This window comes from Triturus cristatus, chromosome 1_2 (assembly GCF_964204655.1).
Source record: "Triturus cristatus chromosome 1_2, aTriCri1.1, whole genome shotgun sequence".
Classification (NCBI taxonomy): Eukaryota; Metazoa; Chordata; class Amphibia; order Caudata; family Salamandridae; genus Triturus; species Triturus cristatus.
In genome coordinates this window covers 39,213,217-39,233,550 of record NC_140580.1, presented here as the reverse complement: position 1 = coordinate 39,233,550, position 20,334 = coordinate 39,213,217, and the positions used below count along the sequence as shown (strand labels likewise).

At 46.2% G+C, this 20,334-nt stretch overlaps 1 pseudogene across 1 annotated transcript in view; it reads left to right on the top strand.

Moving 5' to 3' along the window:
• The window catches only part of LOC146866703 (lysine-specific demethylase 5B-like), a 501,879-nt pseudogene that overhangs the window by 390,570 nt on the left and 90,975 nt on the right, over positions 1-20,334 (top strand). Inside the window, exon 8 of the transcript XR_014966529.1 lies at positions 5,013-5,217. The product of XR_014966529.1 is annotated as a lysine-specific demethylase 5B-like (transcript). The remainder of the gene's footprint in view (positions 1-5,012; positions 5,218-20,334) is intronic.

The following is a 20,334-nucleotide window of genomic DNA, read 5'->3' as shown; positions in this document are numbered from 1 at the left end:
TCTTCTGGTAGGTCTTGTGCTTATTTAGAACTTTTTTTCCAGGAGAATCGAGCTTGTTTTAATAGTCCAGATCTGGCACCTCCGGAGGCTCGCATGCGCGCGCATGCGCAGTGCCTTCGAGTCCTGCAGCGAAGGGGTAACAGAAGCACCATGAATCACTGGCGGCAGGAGGGGTGGCAGCACCCGTGCCCGGCGTGCAGAGAGCAGCACCAAGACCGGCCGAGGCCATGCACCGGCGCGCCTAGAGACCCTGGGCAAGAAAGGCCGCCTTGCAGAGGATAGCATGCCAGTGTGCAACCTTTGGTGCCAGCTGCGAGGTGAGCAGCCCGAGGGTCAGGGCATGGGGAGGGGGAGTGAGGAGGTCAGCGTGTGCCACTTCAGAGTGAACCAGAGGGAAGGTGAGCCATTGGACGAGGGTGTGGGGAGCCCTGGGGAGGAGGGCAGATCAGGCATAGGAATGTATCCCAGCCCGTGGGGGTGAGCAGTCGGGGGCGTGGGGAATGTTGGGTGAGGATGTTATTGTAGATGGTGTGTGCTTTGGGTCTGGGTGGAAGTAAGCCATGTGAGGTGGCGAGCTGGAGGTATTTTGGTGGTCATGGGAAGGGAGGGCATGATGAATCGTGAGAGAGAGCCTCTCTCTCACGATTCATCTCTGAGAGGGCGCGGGTCGGAGAGGTGGTCACCGTGCGCCAGGGGTAGGGAGTGGTACAGATCGGCGCTGTGTGTTGAGGGAAATGTGAGTCAGGAGTGCAGGGGCGGTGTTTACTTGTGGCTATGGGGAGGCATGGTGACTTTTGGAGGTGTAACTTGGGAGGCACGGTCGTATTGGGGGGAAGAGGAGAGCAGGGTACGAGGTGTTAGACGTAATGTTAAGGATTCACTAAAATGATTACAATTACTTATCAACAATCATGAAAACAGAGTATGAAGCTGATACTTGTGATCTAATGAGTGGATCTGCCTGCACAAATCTTTTAAAACATCGAGTGTTCGAATGTACTTGGCATTTGGTTATGTCTGTTTATATGGTGTTGAGGCAGACATGAAATGCAAGCACCTATGGATGGACGCCTGGAATAGGATGGCAGTGCCTACCCATGTTAACTCAATCTAATGCCCTTTTGCAGAGACCTTGGTAGGAGACTGGCTTCTTGATCATTTCTTTAATTACATTCCAGTGCCTGTCATGTGACTAGCAGAGAAAACTAGTTTAACTAGTCCTCAGTTTGTAATTGGTGAAGCAGCCTTCTCTGTCCATACTAGGGGCATAATTACCATTGGTTCAGCAAGTACAGTGGTACTGAGACCCAAAACCCTCAGGGGCCCATTGAACCCTGATAATTGCTATATTTTACTTCCTGAGCAGCAGCCAAAGGGGCCATTTTCCTTGCTTATGCCACGGCCCATGGGGTCGTTGGTACGCTGTGCTAGTGATTCGTACGTCTGCTTGAAAGTTGTCTCCTGACTGGATGTTCCTTGCACATTCATTTTGCTTCAGTGAACCTCTAGGGCCTTTTCATAGCCTTAGGACTCACTGTAATTAATCCTTGTTTAATAGGTGCTCTGAAAGCGAGCAGAACTGGTTGCTGGAATATGGCACTATACAAGAAACCTTAATTAAATATATTGTATTTCGTCTTTTGACAATGTGGTAAAGTGGACGAGTCTTTGGTTACCTGTAGGCTGTCTTCAGGATCAGTTAGTGACGTACTGAGACAGGTCTCTGTGTGCCATGATTTCAAGGTAGCTTACTCTCTTCCTGCTAAGGTCACTTCCCAAATAGATCATGAACTATTCTCCAGGCTCTACTGTTCTCAGTGGACTGAGAAAACAGACCTTGTATGCCAAGTCACATGATCTACCCTATAGTTTTATAACACTCTTCAAATAAACCTTCCATATGTGGCTAGTCCTCATAATGTGTCATACATGTAGTGGGAAGGGTAATTACTATCAATCAGTCAGGGTTTGTAAAGCTCAGCTGCTTCACACATAAGGGTCTCGAGGCGGTGTGGGATTCATGCTGCTGGATCATGCTGCTTGTTGGTTGAACAGCGAGGTCTTGTGGTCCTTCCTGAACTGCTGGAGCGATGGTGAGGCTCTGAGGTGCAGGGGAAGGGTTTTCAGATCTTCACTGCCAGGTGGGAGAAGTAGCGGCCTCCACTGTTTTATCAGCGGCTGCATTGGGTGGCTGCTAGGGAGATGGTTCTGGAACATATTTTCCTGGTAGGTTGGTGGAAATTCACTCGTTCATTAAGGTATGCTGGTCCTTCATTGTGTAGTCCAGGGAAGACATGGCTTGGCAGTTCGGGCTGGACTGTTCCCATGAGGAACAGGGTCAAGGCTGATTTGCATATGGCCATGTCTGAACTGGGGTGGTGTGGTGAGCAAAAAAACGATGGATTTAGGCCCAGATCTCTGTACTGGGGTGAATGTATGACATTATTCTGCATTCTGTCCATCAACTGTTGTTTTTGCAAGAAAATAAAAATGACACATCAAAATCTTTCAGCAGCCGCCACTGCTGATTGTCTTCTTTTTTTCCCTACCCACTGCTAGCCTCGCCCGCTGCATTGCAAGCAAAATGAAGAGAATTCGAGTACACAAATCTGGTTATTCGAAACGAAAGAGAAAGGTGGCTCAGCAGGCTTTCGTAGTATCACAGGAAGGAGCAATCCTGAACTTTATCACCCAAGGGAAACCTAAAGATGGAGAATCCTCTGGCCAGAGTACTGCTGATGCACTAGGTAAAACAGGCGCTGACAACCATAAAGAAGAACAAAAAAATTATTATATCCATGAGCAGAATGATATTCATGAGCAGACCAATGAAAATGAACAATGTGACTCTGAAATTGATACAAACATGCAGCAATTACCAACTCAGGACGAGGATTATTACAAAAGACCCTCAGACAGAGAAACTGAAACATCATTCATCGGTCCATCAACATCTGGCATTCTGAAGGAGGTTCAGAGTTTACAGACGGATGATGCTGGTATTGAAAAGGAAGCCAAAGAGCAAGACCATGTTACAGACCCGTGTTCTGAATATGATTTATGTGATTGAAGGGATCCTACTTTGTGACCGAACTCTCTTACGGACGCGCAACGTGTTTTTCTTGTTGAAAGGGGTCCCGCCAGAGACCCAGATCCTAAAACAAAGTATCCAAGTGATGAGCACTCAAAAAGTAAACGTCGTTTTTCTGTTACCATGTTACTGGTCATCTAACGCCTTTTCTGGACGTTTTATTAAAACACCTTCCTGAGTTGTCGACTTGTTCTGCCGCTGCCTCTGCAGCGGCAGAACAAGTCGACAACACCTATGCGCAAGAGCGAGGTTTAGCCTCCTACCCCCGAAGGTTTTCCGCAACTAGAGAAAACAAGGTTCAAAACGAACTCTTTCGTGCTGGTTGGACTATTCACTCCACCCTCCCTAAGGAGTCCTATGAATATTTAGATTCCTCCACTATCACATTTGGTCCTGAAGAAAGCCCACCTGACCCTTAGGGGCACTAGATTGGGCTGAAACATGTCGACCACATTTTTTTGAATACTTTCACCAAGTGCAACAGACCCTAAAGTGTCTAACTCTGCACATAAATCATTTTTTTAACCAAACCCGAACCCAGTCCTATTAAAACATTTTTTGACTGGTTTTACGAGTTTTTTAACCTACACTCACTGGGATGCCTTTATCACACACCTTTTATGATCACTACTGAAAAAACCAGAGGCAAGAACCTCCGGGTGGAGGAAGCACACAGTAACCCAATGATGATGCTGTCACGTTGTTAAGCACAGCGGATAATCGAACATACCGCTATAACACCACCTTACAGAAAACGTGCTTGAGGGTTTCTTAACAGTTTATTAACTGTTGATGCTTACTTTGGTTCTTTCAGGACCAGTGATCCACTCTCTTTTGATATCTCAAATTCTATATAGACAAAACAAAGGACATGCACATATAAGACCAGATATTTGTATAATTTGGTCAACCATGCAAAGGCAAAGCCGTGTCCAAACAGGGGCTAACTTGTTTGCCCTCAGTCTGTAGTGCTTTCAGTCACGCCAGAGCCAAGCGTCGTCTCCAGGGGAAAGTGTGTGTGCGTTCCACCAGGGGCATGGTTTCAACTGCAGAACTCCATGCTGCGGTGTCTTTAAAAGACATCTACCATACAGCCACCTGGAGGAGCAGGCATATATTGATGAAGCATTACTGCCTAGACATGAGCGCAGAAGCTGATGCAACAGTAGGACAGGCAGTGCTGAGAAATCGTTTCCATTAATGGTAATCCTGCTTCCTGCATGTATTTTATAATTTGTACTGCTTGCTATTCTGATTAAAGAATGTGAATATATCAAAGAGCCAATGTTGGAGAAGAAATTAGTTACTTACCTGTAACTCCAGTTCCTCAACATTGATATATTTTATATATTCACATGCAACCCTCCCTCCTTCCCAGTCAGTGGGTCATCATATTTATTATTACACGTGTGTTTGAAATCTGAGCTATTATGGCCTCTAGGGGGAGTAGAAGAGCTTAAGCTTACATCTCATTGGCCGAAGTTTGGGTTCTTTCAAATGAGGTGGATGTGTTACTAAACATACCATGTTTCAGGCCAGTGGGCATTTTACTTTGTATGCTGTTTATTTTATACTGTATACTGCTACTTTAATGCACCGGGGATTCCCAGCCTGACAACCGGGAAGAATTCAAGCATGTGTTTGTATAAAACATTCCAATGTTGGGGAACTGGAGTTAGAGGTAAGTAACTATTTTCATACCTCTTCTGATGTGCAGAAGATTGCTGAAATACTGAATGTTTTATCTAGGTGGTTTTGTTCTAACCTATGTTGAAGGCATGAACCATGTTAATTGATAGAACTCTTTAGCATCTGGTGTTTTCATTATTTTAATATATCAGGAGAATTATAACCATATAGTAATGCACAAACTGTCTCATACGATCTGTCATTACCAGAGTCTTAAATTATATCATTGTAGGTCTAAGTGCAGAACTAGAAGAAGTGCTTATGGAAGCCCAGTCACTGCAGGTCTCTCTACCAGAAATACAGGAGCTCTACCATATGTTATTCATGCAACAGCCGCAATTCGCTGAGCAAACAAAGCACAATTCTTCCTTGTGGATCCCCAGTGAGAAGAACACAGTTGCAGAGTGCATAGAGAACATGCTCCACAAAAAGAAGAGGTACCAACTAGTGTTTTTCTTTATTTCATTGAGTGCTTGGGAAATATGTATTTACCCTTTACTGTTGACCTTTTATGTTGGAGACACAATGGCAAAGCACTGAATAATGTATTTCCTGAACCACCCACCCAACCAAACATTGTCTGATTATCTCCGAGTGCATGTCAGAAAAATGTGTGACTTGTCTCAGACAGTTTTAAAGACATGATATATGTGTGTTTTTTAGGCATGTGTGCTGTAGATACACATGCTTTGCATACTCCTGCCATCTAGTGTTGTGTCCGGATGTTTGCAAGTTGTTGTCTTAGAAGAAGTATTTTCCAGTCACAAGGTAAGGTGACTCCTCCTTTCAGTGATAGTGCACATGGGCATCGACTCCACTGTTAGATTGATTTCTTTCCGCCATCGGGTTCGGACGTGGTTTGCAGCGCTCTGGTTAGACACCGTCCTTCGGGATCCTCTCGGTGCGCAACACACTGTATTGTCTGGTATGCGTTTCACCATTCTCAGTGTGTCTCAAAAACTAGAAAAACACTCTTGTTCGAGGCATATGAGCTGCAGATCACACACTGTGCATAGATCACCATCTGGTGTTGGACCCGGATGTTTGCACTTTGTTGTTGTATTGGACTAAGTCTTTGGAAGTCACAAGATAGATGACTCCTCCTTTGGACAATAGTGCGCTCGGGCATCGACTCCATCTTCAGATTGTCTTTTTCTGCCATCAGGCTCGGATGTGTTCGTCACACTCCAGTTCGGTGTCGTTACCGTTCTACCTTTCGACGCGCAATCCTTCACCCATTCTTCGGTATTGTTTCAATCGCATTTCCCTATTGAAGCGCATCTCTACAAACTTGAATTCTTCTATTCCGGTTGTCGACACAGGCCTTCGGGCCTAGCCACGCCATTAGGCCTTTGGCTCATGGAAAGAACTCCTTTCAAAAAGTGTCCTCATGTGGATCCAAGTTTCCACACACTGATCTTCACGAGGTGTGTAACCTCTGCCTTTAACTTGAGCACGAGGCCAAAGACTGTCCAGCTTGTGCCTCTTTCCGCTCCAAGAAAACAATACGGGATCGTCGGGCTCGAAGAAGCATGGCTCGATCATCAACATAGATACCGGTCAATATCTTCCAAGAAGCAATCAATGTACCGGAGCAGGAGCAGATCGAAGAGGGCAAAATTAGCGCCTCCGAAGCCGACGACTCCGACGTCAAAGACATCACTCTGGGGCAGCGGGTCGTAAGTACTGACTTCGACCCCTCCCACCCACCCACTCATAAAAAGGCTTCAGTAACACCTTCACCTTCGGGCCTAGGTGCACACCGTAAAGCCTATTTATTTCAATGTACTGTATTTCCTAAGTGTTGCAACTTACTGCATCCCCTGTAAATCAAACAAAGTACAATTTCTATTGCCTTTTCAAACTGTTCTAAGTAAGAAACTGGCTCTCTATATACTACACCAAAATGAGGTATAGTGTGTATAGAGTCCAAGTGACCCCAGAGGTAGGCAGAGGTTAAAGTTAGGTAGAACCTTATTCTCTAATTGTGGTAGAGTGGCGAGCAGTAAGGCAGTATCAGAGGACAGTGTTAAGCATTTGATGTAAACAGTCAGCAAATGATTTCACACACTCAATAACTGAACTCTGGGCCAATTGTGTTGTTTTATTTTTAGAACCAAGCAAGCCTGGCACAGGTAAGCATTAAATACTTTTCAGTAATACGTTACTGGATATAGGACAGTTTGAAAATGCAATAGAAATTGTACTTTGTTTGATTTACAGGGGATGCAGTAGGTTGCAACACTTGGCAAATACAGTACATTGAAATGAATAGGCTTTTTCAGTAAATTACAGGTAAGTTACTTTTTACGTTACTGCTCTAACTCAGTGCTGGATACCTAGATTCAGCACTGGGACATTTCCTGGAAACAGGTAAGTAATTACGTTTTGGTTATTCGCATGATTTTTAAAGAATATTTTTAGATTTCAAAACTCCACACTTAAAACTTTTTGGAGACAAATAGTTAATGTTATCCTATGGAGTAAAAACAAGTTAACGGTTCACAGGTAAGTAATTGTCTGTGGGCGTTAAGGTTCTGGGGTTAGACTCAGGGGTCCCCCAGGGTCAGTGATGCACTGTTGTTGCACCCTCAGCGGCACTAGGGCGGCCGGGTGCAGAGTGTTGCGGCCCAATGTTATCCATTGGGGGATAGGGGACCTCCGGTTGGTGGCTGCTGATAAGCAAGCCACTGGGTTGTGGGAGCAAAGCTCCTAGTGTCAAGGTCAGGGCAAATGGGGAAACAAAGTAACACAAAAGGTGCACCCTCAGCGTCACTGGGGCGGTCGGGTGCAGAGTGCTATTTCGACGTTGTGCGCCCTGTTGTTTTCTATGGAGAACCTCCGGTTTGCAAAAGCACTACAGGCAGGGGAACAAAGGACTTCTGGGTGCGACCACCACTTGGAGAGGTAAGTTGGGAAGTTAAGGGTTGGTTAGGCACCGTCGGTTTGGTCACACAAGGCTGCGGGGCATCGGGTGCAGGGGTGCCTTTTGGGGTCGGATCTTCTTACCAGCTCCTGGTCGCGGTTAGGGGGGCCTTTTTGATTTAGGCTGCAGGCGTCAGCTGGAGGCAGGTCAGGGGTCGCGGGATCTCGTGTCAGGATTGCCGGGGTGACCTCCTCATGGTGTTTTTCCACTTGAGCTCGGGCGGGGTTCGGCGGGTGCAGAGTGAGCTGGATTCGCGGTCTCTGGCTGGTGCCAGAAGCTGCAGTTTGAACAAATCCTGTGTTCACGGGAGATGCAGTCTTTAGAAGTGAAGGCAGGCAGGTCCTCCGGGTTTCTTGAGGTTGCTGGCTGCAGAACACATCGGGATTTCGCAGGAGCAGGTTCGAGGGGAAGACAGGCCAGTAGGGCTGGGGCCAATTCAGTGGGCGTCGTCCTCTTGTTAGCTCTGCACGGCTCTTCAGTCCTTCTTCTTATCTTCTTTCTTGTCTGGATCTCAGGAAGCAAGGTTCAGGGTGCCCCCTAAATACTTAATTTACGTGCGTTACAGGTAGGTAAAGGGCAGGGACCAATGGCTCCCTTTCGTGGGGTGGGTACCTCCCCTATTGTACCACCCTCCAGTGGGAGGGGGCATGAGCTTGTCCCTGGTTGGTTGGGTCCACCCCATCCTTCAGATGGCAGGGATTCGGAGTTGTGCTTCACCTCACCTCCCCCACCTGAGGGGTGGAGTTGGCAGAGGTGGGCACACCTCTCTTCCTCACTTGTTTTTCCCGCCGGTTCTCCCGCCCAAAGTGGGGGTCAGAACCAGTGGGCACCAGTTGCTGAGAGCAAGTGGCCTGGGGAAGCTCACAAAGGTGGCAGTCCTTTGAAGCTTCCCCTTCGTGAACCCTGCCCATCCTGGGGAAGGAGGCTTGGCACCTCGTCCCAGGATGTGTATTGTTTCAGGCCCCAGAGAGCAGCAGACTCCCGACCCAGGGGTCCAGAAACATGTCTGTTGGTGGCAGCCTAAGCAGCCACTCAGTCAGGTCACTAGAAGTTGGTCGAGTTTCAGGGGGCATCTCTAAGATGCCCTCTGTTGCAATTTACATTAAATCCCACACTGGCGTCAGTGTGGGTTTAATGTGCTGAGTGTGAGAAAGTGGCTCTGTATATACTGTTCCTTAATAAGTACAGGGTGTACAGAGTCCACAGACCCCAAGGGTTTAACAGAGGTTAAAGTTAGATATAACCTTACTCTCCAAAGTGGTAGCCTGGTCTAGCAGTAAGGCAGTATCAGAGGACAGTGTAAAGCATTTGTTGTACACACTCAGTCAGCAAATAGTTCCACACACTCAATAACTGAACTCTAGGCCAATGGTTTGTATATAAAAAATATATGCTTGTTTTATTTTAGAACCAACGCTTGGAATTAAAATATACTTTCTCCACAGGAGATGTTTCATAAGAATACTTTTGTATAGGCAATAAACTTTTTAGTAAACAGTTACAAGTAGTTGCAGTAGGCAACTCTATTTCTAAACACAATACATTGAGCTCAATGATAAATTCAAGTTATATGCAACAGATTACTTTTTAGATTACTTTTGTAATTCCAGGCCTGGATCCTAGATCCAGTCCTGGGTCAGTTCTCAGAATCAGCTGTTAAAACTCGACTTGGTACTGTAATGATTTTTAACTAATATTTAGCTATTTCAAAAGTTAGCACTTAGAAAATATTTCAGAGCAAACAATCAATGATTCCCTATGGAAGAAAATGTAGGTTACAGGTACAGTAGGTTATCGTTACTTTTGTAATCCAGTACTGGGTGCCTAGACTCAGCACTGGGACCTTTATCTAAAACAGGTAAGTAATTACGTTTTCAGATGTTATACGATTTTTGAAGAATATTTAGAAATTGCAGAAATCCACACTTAGAAGAAATTTCACAGAAAAACAGTCAATGGTTTCCTATGGAAGAAAAAGGAGTTAGAGGTACGTATAGTTGTGGGTACTTTTCAGAGTCAGTGCTGGGCACCAAGATCCAGCACTGGGAGCTCACCTAAGAGCAGGTGAGTAAATTTGTTTTTGATACTCGGCTGATTTTTGGTGAATATTTTGAGTTTTGAAAAGTCCACACTTGGAAGAATTTCCAAGAAAAAGCCAGTCAATGTTACCCTATGAGAAAAATGAAGTTAGTGGTTTAAGGGTAAGTACTCGACTGGCAGAGTTGAAGTTCTGGGCATAGACTCAGGGGTCCCCCAGTGTCAGGTAGGTACAATCAGTTCACCCTCAGCGGTTTCAGGACGGCCGGGTGCAGAGAGAGTTAGGCCCAATGTTATCCTACGAGGGATAGGGGGGCCTGGCCTGGGTTGGTGGCTGCTGTCGGGCAAGCCACGCGGCTGTGGGAGCTGGGCTCCTGGTCACTTACTCCGGGCAAGTGGGGAAGTTGGTTAGAGTAGAGTTTTCACTGCCAGGGCCACTCGGGCGGCTGGGTGCAGGGTGCTTTTGAGCCGTCGGGCGCTCAATTGATTTCTATGGGAAATCTCCGGTTTGGACAAAGACTGCAGGCTCGGGGACGAGGACTCTTCAGGTGCCACCACCACATCGAGAGGTAAGTTGGGTAGTTGGAGGATAGGTAGGTACCCCGGGATTGGACACAGAGGGCAGTGGGGCGCCGGGTGCAGGGGTGCCTTTTGGTGTCGGGAAATCTTACCCTCTGTTGATCGCGGTTGGGGTGGCACTCTGTTCTGAGGCTGCAGGCTTCGTCAGGATTGTCGAGGGCAGTCCTTGGGTGCCGGACTCGGGGTCACAGTCGCCGTGGGGTCGTCCTTGTGGGTTTAGTTCACTCCGGCACCGGCCAGGCGTGGCGGGTGCAGAGTGGGCTGGGATCACGGTTCCGGGCTGCTGCCAGGGGTGAAAGGTAGGTTCTGAGTAGAGCCTCTACTCATGGGAGTCCCAGGGGATCAGAGTTCAAAGGTAGCCAGGTCCTCCAGGGTTTCTGAGGTTGCTGGCCACAAGAGATGCCGGGTTTGGAGCAGGAGCAGGTTCGAGGTCGACAGGCCGGTAGGGCTGGGGCCAAAGCAGTTGGTGTCTCCCTCTCCTTCGCAGCTGCAGGGCAGGTCTTCTTTTCTTCTCGCTCTTCTTGTAGTTTCGGAATCTGGGGAAGGAAGGTTCAGGGTGCCCCTAAATACTAGATTTAGGGGCGTTACAGGTAGGTGAAGGCCAGGGACCAATGGGTCCTTGTCCTGGGGTGGGTACACCCCCTATCCTGCCCCTCTCCTGTGGGAGGGGGGCAGTAGCCTAATCCTGCTAGGGTAGGGCCTCCCATCTTCAAGATGGCGAGAGCCCGGAGATGTGCTTCACCTCGCCTCCCCCACTTGAGGGGTGGGGTGGACAGGCTGGCACATCCCCTGTCCTTGTATGGGGTTTCCGGCCAAGCTTCCCGCCAGAGTGGGGGGTTGCAGTGGCCTGGGGAAACTCCTAGAGGCGGCAGGCCTTTGAAGCTTCCCTTTGCTCATCCTGGGGGAGGAGATCTATCACCTCACCCAGGATGTGCATTGTTGCAGGCCCGGGAGAGCAGGGGCTCCCCCACCCAGGGGTCCAGCAACGTGTCTGCTGTGTGGCAGCCTGGGCAGCCTCACAGCAGACGTGGATTGTAGGTTAGTTGTAAGGGGGCATCTCTAAGATGCCCTCTGTTGCGCTTGGTACATTAAATCTCACACTGGCATCAGTGTGGGTTTAATGTGCTGAGAAGTTTGATACCAAACTTCCCAGTCTTTAGTGTTGCCATTATGGTGCTGTGGAGCTCGTGTTTGACGAGCTCTCAGCACCATGTACTCTTAAATGGCAGCACTGCACTTACGGTGCCCGGGAATGGACCTGGGTACTGTAGGGGCACAGGGCTCCTGCTCCTGTGCCCACACCATGGGCATAAGGCACCCAGCCAGAGGGGTGACTGACATATGCTTTGGCAGTGTGGGTGTTGGGCATGGCACACAGAGATGTGTGCCATGTCGACAATTCATTTTGTCCTGCACCCAGACACTCAGCCTGCAAAGGCAGTGTGTGTGTGTGTAAGGGTACAGGGCCCATAAGGGTGGCACAATGAGTGCTGCAGCCCTTAGGGGTCTTCCCTGGTCACAAGGCCCTGGGTACCTAGGGTACCATTTACTAGGGGCTGACATGTGGCCAGGGTTTGCCAATTTGGAGTTTGTGTGTTTTAAGGAAGGAACATAGACCCTCGGCACCTGATTGGCAGGAGTCCAGGGTACACTCAGTCAAAGTACATTCAGCAATTTAGCAAAAAGTGGGGGCATACCATGCAAGAAAGAGGGCACTTTCTCACACTGAGAAGTTGGATACCAAACTTCTCAGTCTTCAGTGTACCCATTATGGTGTTGTGGAGCTCGTAATGACAAACTCCCAGCACCATATACTCTTACTGGCAGCACTGCACTTACAATGCCCAGGAATGGACTTGGGCACTGTAAAGGTACAGGGCTAATGCACCTGTACCCTCACCACTGGCATAGGGCACCCAGCTAGAGGGGTGACTGATGTATGCAAGGGCAGTGGTTTGTGGCATGGCACACTGGGATGTGTGCCATGTCGACTCTTCACTTTGTTCTGCACCATGACACGCAGCGTGCAAAGGCAGTGTCTGAGTGCACTGGTACAGGACCTCTAAGGGTGGCACAATAAGTGCTGCAGCCCTTAGAGGCTTTCTCTGGTCACAGTGCCCTGGGAACCTGTGGTACCATTTACCAGGGGCTGACCTGTGGCCAGAGATGCCAATTTGGTTTAGGCTTCAATGCAGTTTTTGGGAAAGAACATAGGCCCTGGGTACCTGATTAGCGGGAGCGCAGGGCACACTCAGTCAAAGTACATCAGCAATTCAGCAAAAAGTGGGGGCAACCATGCAGAAAGAGGGCACTTTCTCACACCTACCATTTGCTGTTCAGGGCAACTAGTAGTCGTGGGTGGAGCGGACTCACTCTGCAGCACTCCACCAATGTCACTTTCTAAATTCTGCTCCTCGTCGCTCACCCGCCTCGAACTCAAGCACTCGCGTCAGTGCCACAATTGCCCGCCTCAGGTCAGTCTTCATAATAAAGATGGGACCTGGGGGTTTGGGAGAAATAAAAGTGTAAGTGCTGGGGTGGGGATATGCGGTTTACCACAGTGCATCCTTTGCGCAATCAAATGGTACATTTCTTTGTCCACTGCAGCGTGGTTTTACGTTTCTCGAAGAAAAAACAATCGAAGCCGCTAATCCTTTTGCAGGCACAACTCTAGAGAGAAGTGTAGATTTGGAGACCTCTTGTAAGACCCTTTATGCAAGCACGAGCCATAAAACTTTACATCTCGTCTGCCCCAGAGCTGGATTTACATTTCCTCATCTTATCCCAAATCTGAGCTTTCGCTTAGTTACCCAACTGGCTCCCCGCACTCCAAGACATCCTTTGAACGGTGCAAAACAATTTCTGCCAGCAGACTGATACAAAAAGCGGTTCATTTTCAAAATTGCAGATAAGATTTCAACCTCCTAAAGGCTTCCTTTGCTATCATAGTCCTCTTTTTGTTTCTTGCTTAGGCATTCCTCGAACTGGGTTCCCCAATCATCATGTGATTCCTCCAAGGATCTGGTGAATACCGATTAATTGAAAGAGGTTTTCACTTGTTAGGTGCAGGGAGCTTGTTATTCTCACGCCATTGTTTTTTCCAGCCTCGTGACGTCAGAAAGCTGGAGGGCCACTTGCAGAGGCGCTGTTAGCAGAAAGAGAGGATGTGACGCTACCGCCAAAGCTTTAGAAGTTGAGACTTAGGTTACAATCTCGAGTTGGTGTAGCTTGCAAGGACAGCACTATAGGAGCCGTAGCCCCTTTCTTTTTGTTGTTGATCTCGTTGATGCCCGAGAAAAACAAGGCCCAGGGCTGGAGCCACTCGGAGCTCTGTTGGTAAGGGTAACATTCAACTTTTGTGCGCAGATGATTGACCGCTCCAGCACCATCCCGCTGTTCACAATCATTTACCTCTATCCCATGGGTCTTCACAAAGCCGCTAGGTATTACTCCACTCCCCTCACAAGGAATTACACTGTTCCCAAATTCATGTGATCCCACCATAAGTACATCCCACCGTAGTTATTCGCTTCCTCTTTTTATAGGCCTCCGCAAACATAGATTTGGTTAACATTACAGGCACCTCTCATTCCATAGGTATCCATATTATCTCCATACGTGTAGTAAGCTGGGTTCCTGTTGCAGTAACCCCCCCACTTTTTGGCGGATTTCTGATGCACTTTGACTTGATGTGCCCTGGGTCCCTGACAATCCGGTTCCCAGGGCCTGTGTTTTTTCCCAAGCTGTACCTTTATACCCCCAATTGGCACCGCTCTGGCCACATTAAAGTCCCTTGTAAAGGTACCATGGGTACCAAGGGCACTGTCCAGGGAAGGCCTCTAAGGGCTACAGCACATATTCTGCCACTCTTAGAGGTCCTATACCTTCACACACACACTTCCATTTCAGGCTGCGTGTTTTGGTGAATAGAAAAGTAAAGAGTCTACATGGCACACATACCTGTGTAAATACACAAAACAGTATCCACGAGTCTAAACAGACTGTTAGAACCACAAAAGACCTAAAGACAGTGACCATAAACCTATATACTTCTAGCAGGCTACAGAAGGAAAAATCCTATAAAAGGACGGATTCCCATCACTCACCAATGGTGACATGCTTCATCATCTGGGTCTCCTCCTAGTGTCACTCTAGTGGCACTAAGGGCTGCAACCCTTTCAAAAGGAAAGGGGAGCTCACAGATGTTTTTTTGGGGGCTATGTAAATTATAGCGATAAAACATCCTATATTTAGACCTACAGAAGTGAATGATCGATTTGTGTGGGAATGTTAGGTGCAGTGCGAAGATGCTGTGAAATAGGGAATTAAAATTGACTGCTGAGAGAAAAAAACTTTTATTAATATCTCTCAGAGGTCAAACCTAAAAACAGTGCGAAATGACAGTTTTCAACAAATAACTTTCTAAATATGAAGGGTCAACATGTTTCAGCATAAGCGGACACATTTTATCCTATGCCTTCTTCAGGACCACAGAAATGTTGCTACTGCACAAAGTGATAAATAATTAAATAAATGAATGAAAGGTTGGAACCAAAACAACCATATCAACTGTAATCAGGGCTGTTTAACAATTCCTCTGTAAATAGTGGACTGTTGATAGTTTCTGCAAAAGAGTAAAGTACAACGATCTACAATGTAAAGGTTGGTACAATATCAAAAAGGACTCAAGGATTCAAAAACAAAGTGCTGTATATGCTGACACATTAGATCATTGTCTCTAATTGTGTAATTTCTTCAATGCATGAAATGCAAGCTTACACGTTTTACACGAGGATAAGACCTCACCTGGCTGTGGCTCAGGAAAAAGGAGGCACCGCTCTGCGAAAAAAGAACGTGGGGAAAGAACAAAACATGTTCATGATACCCTGCTTTTCACTATTACTCTATTGTATAGCAGGAGCAACGTGCACACAGGCTGACATAGGAACACAGGTCTGATTAAAAACCATACTTCAAATTGCTCATAAAATACTGTCCTTACTTATCCCATGGTATGTAGTAGGGATCACAGTATTTTAATATGAAAATGTAAATCATGGGAGAGAGCCGTCTATCATAGCTACTGTAGCTGACCGCCCTTGCCCATACTCCCATTCTCATACTAAACTTTATATGTCTCTCCACGTATGTATTCCAAGTTGAAGAAAATTACTCCAGTTCAACCTTAGTAATAGTAGACTTGCTGGTTGTTTTTATCTCATTAAGGACATTCTAATAATACCTGATAGTGGCTCAACCCTGATCACTGTGCTTGATCAAAGCAAACCACCCTTTCTTAGTGCACTCAGCATCTCAATGTTTTATACAATAGTTCGGCTGTAGAGCCAAATCTTATCATATACCACTTCGTGGCTCAGAACTTATGAGTGCATGCTGCCTCCACTCCGAGCTACCGATAAAAAGCAGTGATCTGCACAACCTTTGTGTATTCAAAATCAGCCATTAACCCTCGTCAAACATCAGGAGCGACTGCTAGGGGCTCAACGCGTATAGCGTGTCCTACTGCCCATAAAACAACGTTGCAATACCAAACGGCTCAAAAAACTGCTCGTAAACCCTCCCGCATTTTCAAGATAATACCAAAGATCGTGCGGAGGCTTTTGTTATTGAACAATGCCCACAAATCCAAAACACACGCTTAAACACACGCTTGAATAACAGACAAACGCGCTTACGTGTGCACTCTTACCTGTCTATCGGTACCTCTGGCGGTTCGATGAGCCGTCTGGGGAGGTAACGATCGACAGGAAACACCATCTTTAAAAAGATTGTTTGGATACCTACGTCACACGCAATGCATCAGGAACGCCCAATCGCGTGGCTATCAAAACCAAGGATCATGGGAATTGTAGTTTATAAATGTGATATTTGCTGTGGTTCCACTTTTAAACCATAAAAATGGAAAGAAGTCTTATTTTTCTGTGAAGACTGACTTTTTTTTCTCTTCAAAATGAATCGCAATAATAATGCCATTAAGAATGCCCCGGAGTGTTTTCAACTACTGCTCAATCAATGAGTGGCATGTCTCGGCCCAAGTTTGCCCATTCCAGGTATTATAATTCACCAGACAGCATATGTGGCACGAGCAGCAATCAAAGCCGCCTCATATCTCATAAGAATGTTGTTATAGCTATCGCTCCTACATGACTGGACAACCCATAAAGACAGGTGATTACCACTAAATAGAACTCCTCATTCACTCGAGGTGTGCTCGATTTTTATCAAAGTCTGCTGTTTTTTCACCGGAGTGGATTTTCTTATATCGCAACTCACTGCGTAAGCTTCTTGTCACAAATGCTAGTTAAGTCCCCCATGTGTGGTGTATGACTACTAACCAGGCAAAAGTTACGCTTGCATTTGTGTTCGTCTTATATCTTATTAATTGCCCATAGTCGTGTCCCATCTGCCCTGCTGATCTTCTGATGTGGTAGAGGGGTCATTTGTATGAAAATTGTCTCAGATGTCTTTTATAGGTCAGTATACATCCCTTCAAAGTGCCACTACTAAGATCATGTATCCTCATGTGTTAATATCCCATTTATAAACTACAATTCCCATGATCCTTGGTTTTGATCGCCACGTGATCAGGTGTTCCTAATGCATTGCGTGTAGGTATCCAAACAATCTTTTTAAAGATGGCGTTTAGTGTCGATCGTTACCTCCCCAGACGGCTCATCAAACCGCCAGAGGTACCGACGGACAGGTAAGAGTGCACATGTAAGCATGTTTTTCTGTGATTCAAGCGCGTGTTTTGGATTTGTGGGCATTGTTCAATAACAAAAGCCTCCGCACGATCTTTGGTATTATATTGAAAATGGTGGAGGTTTTATAAGCAGTTTTTTGAGCCGTTTGGCTATTGCAGCGTTGTTTTATGGGCAGTAGTACACGCTATACGCGCTGAGCCCATAGCAGTCGTTCCTGATGTTTGACGAGAGTTAATGGTTGATTTTGAATACACAAAGGTTGTGCAGATCACTGCTTTTTATTGGTAGCTCGGAGTGGAGGCGACATGCACGCTTAAGTTCTGAGCCACGAGGTGGTGTATGATAAGATTTGGCTCTACAGCCGAACTATTGTATAAAACATTGAGATGCTTAGTGCACTAAGAAAGGGTGGTTTGCTTTGATCAAGCACAGCGATCAGGGTTGAGCCACTATCGGGTATTAATATTAGAATGTCCCTTATAAGATATAAACAGCCAACAAGTCTACTATTACTAAGGTTGAACTGGAGTAATATTCTTCAACTTGGAATACATACGTGGAGAGACATGTAAAAGAAAGTGTGAGAATGGGAGTATGGGCAAGGGCTGTCAGCTACGGTAGCTATGATGGACGGCTCTCGCCCATGAGTTACATTTTCATATAATAATACTGTGATCCCTACTACATACCATGGGATAAGTATGGACAGTATTTTATGAGCAATTTGAAGTATGGTTTTCAATCAGACCTGTGTTCCTATGTCAGCCTGTGTGCACGTTGCTCCTGCTATATAATAGAGTAATAGAGATATAGTGAAAAGCAGGGTATCATGAACATGTTTTGTTCTTTCCCCACGTTTTTTTTTTCGCAGAATGGTGCCTCCTTTTTCCTGAGCCGCGGCCAGGTGAGGTGAAGTCTTATCCTCGTGTAAAACGGGTAAGCTTGCATTTCATGCATTGAAGAAATGACACAATTAGAGACAATGATCTAATGTGTCCGCATATACAGCACTTTGTTTTTGAATCCTTGAGTCCTTTTTGATATTGTACCAACCTTTACATTGTAGATCGTTGTACTTTACCCTTTTCCAGAAACTATCATCAGTCCGCTATTTACAGAGGAATTGTTAAACAGACCTGATTACAGGTGATATGGTTGTATTGGTTCCAATCTTTTTCATTCATTTATTTAATTCATTTATCACTTTGTGCAGTAGCAACATTTCTGTGGTCCTGAAGAAGGCATAGGATAAAATGTGTCCGCTTATGCTGAAACATGTTGACCCTTCACATTTAGACAGTTATTTGTTGAAAACTGTCGTTTTGCACTGTTTTTAGGTTTGACCTCTGAGAGAGATTAATAAGTTTTTTTTTTTTCAGCGGTCAGTTTTAATTCCCTATTTCACAGCATCTTCGCACTGCACCTAACATTCCCACACAAATCGATTATTCACTTCTGTAGGTCTAAATATAGCTGGTTTTATCGCTATAATTTATATAGCCCCACAAAAAACATCTGTGAGCTCCCCTTTCCTTTTGAAAGGGTTGCAGCCCTTAGTGCCACTAGAGTGACACTAGGAGGAGACCCAGATGATGAAGCATGTCACCATTGGTGAGTGATGGGAGTCCGACCTTTTATGGGATTTTTCCTTCTGTAGCCTGCTGGAAGTATATAGGTTTATGGTCACTGTCTTTAGGTCTTTTGTGGTTCTAACAGTCTGTTTAGACCCGTGGATACTGTTTTGTGTATTTAGCTTGTAACTGGAGAGTATATCCACGCCAGGTCTTTAAATATTTCCTTAGACCCTGCATACGCCGTAGTGTTTACTCATACCTGTGTGCCATGTCTACAACCCACTATGGTATGGTATAGGTAAGACACCCCTCTACCTGGGCGCACTATACCACTGGTGAGGGTACAGGTGCATGAGCCCTGTGCCCCTACAATTTCGAAGTCCATTGTTAGACATTGTAAGTGCAGTAAAGCCATAAAGAGTATATGGTCTGGGAGTTTGTCATTACCAACTCCACAGCAATATAATGGCTTTACCGAATTCTGGGAAGTTTGGTAGCAAACTTCTCAGCATAATATACCCACACTGATGCCAGTGTGGGATTTAATGAAAAATCTCTTTAATGAGAGATGCTCCCTGAAAAACGACCAGTCTCTGGTGGGTTCCCTGACTGGTACATCCCAGCCTGCCACCACAGGACATGTTTCTGAACCCCTGAGGCGGGAGCCAGCTCTCCCTGAGCCCAGAAACAAAACCTTCTCAGTGCAGAGGTGGTCACACCTTCCCCAGGCCAGGAAGAGCCATCTCTGGCAGGGGAGCTTCAAAGGGCATGCTGCCTTTGGAACGTGACACCCAGCCTCTCCTGCTATCAGGATCAGGCCCCCTTCCAGTCTCCCCTCCTTTTCGGCTGGAAGACAGGCGGGAAAAATTAGCACCGCCGAGGTGGTGTGCCCACCTCTGCCAACCCTACCCCTCAGGTGGGGGAGGCGAGGTGAATTCCACTCTTCAGTGCCCGCCATCTTGCAGATGGCAGGCACTCTCCAATCAGGATTAGGGATTGTGCCCACTCCCCCAGGTAGGGTGAGCACACCAAGGGTGTATTTACCCTAAGGTCAGTAGCCCATTGGCTACTGACTTGGAGACCCCTAAAAAGTCCCCTAAATACAGTATTTAGGGGACAGCTCTGAACCATGAAGACAGATTCCCTCAACCTATGAAGAAGAATGAAAGAAGACGCCCAGCAGAGGAGACTTGTAGGAAGCTGGCTCTGGTTATACTATACCAAAAAGAGGTATAGTGTGCACAGAGTCCAGTGGAACCCCAAAGGTAGGCAGAGGTAAACGTGTATCGCACCTTACTCTCTATTTGTGGTAGTGTGGGCGAGCAGTAAGGCTTTATCAGAGGGTAGTGTTAAGCATTTGCTGTACACACTAAGGCAGCAAATGATGTCACACACTCAAAGACTGAACTCTGACCAATTTGTTTGTATAAAAAAATATCATTTAGTTATTATATTTCTTAGAACCAAGCCAAACCTGGTCCAGGTAAGTGAAATAAATTCTTTGCAAAAATCTTATGCAATGTTTTACAATTGAATGCAGGTTCAAATGTAGTTGATTAAATTACAGGTAAGCCAATGTTACGAAATTACTTTTCAGATTACGTTTGCTAATCCGTGTGATATGCCTAGATATCACACTGAGACATCTCCTAGACAAAAGGTAAGTAATTCACTTTTAGTACATAGGCAATTTTTCAATGTTCCATACAAACC